Source organism: Neodiprion pinetum, chromosome 6 (genome assembly GCF_021155775.2).
Source record: "Neodiprion pinetum isolate iyNeoPine1 chromosome 6, iyNeoPine1.2, whole genome shotgun sequence".
NCBI classification, from domain to species: Eukaryota; Metazoa; Arthropoda; class Insecta; order Hymenoptera; family Diprionidae; genus Neodiprion; species Neodiprion pinetum.
In genome coordinates, this window is record NC_060237.1 from 2,066,575 (window position 1) to 2,069,857 (window position 3,283).

Genomic DNA, 3,283 nt, shown 5'->3' on the forward strand with positions numbered 1-3,283 from the left:
CGGAAATCTTTACTTTCCGTTTGCTGCACACACTCAGAGTTTTCCAATCCTCCGATATCGAACGTTTCTGCGGTTGGCACAGGCTGGAGGAAATATTGCACCGCTGAATCACCGCGGCACACGTCGCGTGCACTATCATCGGTTTACGATACGGTGCAGTTTGAGTTTAAGACACGTAGGTATGCGCGGTATAACAAATTCGTAACATTCAATTCCGACCTGACACGAGGCTCTGAGTATAATAAAATCCTTGAGGACGCGACTTGCTGCTCATTCATACTACACCCGTTACGTGATACACATTTTCGTCTTCGTAATAGCGACACGTTTTTGTAGCGATTAAAAGTTACGTAACAACGCCACGGTTCGTTCAATCCGGCCCATCGATCGATTCGTCCAATTATCGTTTCAACTCCGTCTCGTGTACGAGATTTACGCTCTTCCAACTCTGCCGCGGTCGAGAAATCACGGAGAAGCGCAAACAGTTTGTCTTGTCTTGGCGCTCGAGATCGGTAAACCCGAATTACTGCATTGTGTTTTTAAGATGGGTCGCGTAATTGATTTATTTACCACTTTGGTCACACTCCCTCCGTCCGTGCCGCAGACGCAAAAACGTAAAATCTTCTACCACAGAAAATAGTAGATAAAAAAAGAATATCGCAATGTTTGGAGTATTTTTATCGTCATGCTCGGTGCAGGAATCGCTGCATCAATTTAGCGGGTACTCAATTGTCAAACCATGACGCAACGCAATTGACAAAAAAATAAGGTTTCCGTAGAGAAAGTGCAACGCGGCGCTCGGATGATTGTACAACTTCCATGTAAACGTGCGAAAATAGACATTTTCTTTTTACCGATCACAATGACTCGAGTAGCTTTCCTATCTATACCTATCTGTAATGCGAATTCCTGTTTAATTCGTTACCCGGAGCACCGTTTTTTATTTCTGCAAAAAAAAAAATAATGTACCATCGAGTCACGATTACTCGGTACCTGAAATCTTTCAGCAATGACAGTAATTCGGATACACTCGTGAGCCGCATGCCCGATTCGGGGTAATGAATATTGTCAGTCGATATCTTTGCGCGTCCTGAACGACGACCTGATAACAAAGTGTGACACCACCGTGTATCGTGAAAGTATTATATTCGCATTGACCGTTATTGATACAAAGTCCAGAACACGATTGACAATTCCGATAACCGAATTAAGGTGAATCAATTTTTGTTCCATTTTCCATTATCTCGACGAACCTGTCAATTATTCACTCCATTATAGGATCCATCGTACGACATAAGCGGGGTTGAGCAACGTGGCGCCAAAAAGAGAGCCATAGAAATTAATGTTCGTGCCATTGCAGCTGTCGGGCTTTGATTTGGTCGTATCAAGTTAGAGTACGGTAAGAAGTGCGATAGACAACTATACTTTTATCGTCACATACTACTTTCTCTGAGTACCAGTGCGCATATCGTCAACTAAAAATACGTCTTAGGATTGCACTGGGTCGCAATAAAATTTTGGATCTTTTGTACCGACGACCAAAAAAATAAAGAAATAAAAAAATAGAAGACGGAAAACAAGATTCGCGTTTGACACCGTTGTGTTTGCAATCTGCTTGGAATCGGCGGTACGTTTTATGATGTAACAGAACGGTAACCATCCATGAACCAGTCGGGTAGTACCCACATATTTACTTGAAAATACTTGCCCAATCCGTTGCGCGGCGAGATTTCGGCGGTTATAATCTGATGTCGTATTGCGGTAGCGGAGAACTTCTCTTGTGAGCGAGAAAAAAAATTATACAGTATGTATGTACAATTGTACAGTTACACGATAGTGGTATAATATTATGTACTTCTGGGAACAGCTTAACATTTTTACAAATGAGTGACGATTGTTTGGTGACCAAAATTCGCCGCAACCTCCCTGAAGGGAGCTACGATGACGCGCGATATCGCAGATATTCAATTTTTCCCGCCAACTGTCCGGAAGTCTGCGGATCGGTAGGAACCGGAAAATCGTAAACTGACGAACGGTAGATGCAGGATGCCACGCGAAAACGACACGTAAGAAACGCGTTACACAAGAGTTCAAGAGATCTCGAGATCTTCGATATCTACGTGACTGAGAACCAGCTGCAGGGCTCTTTTCGCTGACGCAAATAATAGCAACGGAAAAAACCAGTTACAGACTTGGGAACTTCGAATGGTCTCACCGTGGGATTCCTAACATCTTAGAAATATTGTATCACTATAAGCGAGTGGTTTTTAGCGATAAAAAAACTGTTTGTAATCCCATTTACTACCCTCCGTTTACTTCGTGTGACAAAATAAATGCAAAGCCTGTTAATTTGCATGCACTTCTCCGAATGATCGTTCGTGGAATTTGCCTGAAACGGTGAACTGATGGAATACATTATGATTACACCACAGAGAGGACTAGTCCAAGTGTCATATATCGCGTACCCGTTATAATTCTTAGGCTATTATTAATATTTTTAAGTTAGTATATTTTACGTGAATTCCGATCAAGGAAATTTATGCTTCTCATAGTGCAGGGCATATTTATTCCATGAGGAAGACAGAACGATCAAGGTATGCCGTACCAGGAACGAACGAGTGCCTGGCGTGTCCTGGTCCTTAATAACCGAGTTGTCCTTAGCTCTGGCATGCACAGATTATAATATCGGTCTCAGTCTGTTCATCGATTATTTGAACTCACGCCGATGCAACCTATTTTTACTCCGATCGTTACGCGAAGATTCAGGCTTTTATAGAGAACCTCGATTGGTACGATGGATTATGAATGTTAATTTCGTTAAGTAAAACAGAATGTTGGGCAAAAGACGTCCAATCTTAAAAAAAAAAAAAACATGATCACACCTTTATTTAAAAGGTGCTTTGAATTTAAAAGCTCCTAATCCAAGATTTCAAAGTTTGATCAATTATATTTTTACCAAAGATTAATGGAATAAAATCAAATGTGTATCTCATGTTAAGCGGTAGATCTCATTATTTTCGGAAGAGAAATAGTTTTCGTTAATTCTTCAGTCTTAATAGAAATGTGGTTCCGCTGATTGAACGTTCTAAAACAGATAAATATTATGAATGTGTAATCTTTATCATGAGCTCTTTGTCTACATCATCAGAGACCGCTGATACGCAATTAGATTGTTAAATTGACGATATCTTCGTGAGATGTCACTACTGCCTGTATCCTATAGCACCGATCCAACTAGCCGATCTAGGGACTTTGTTTTCGAAGCCAATGTAAGTTGACCAAC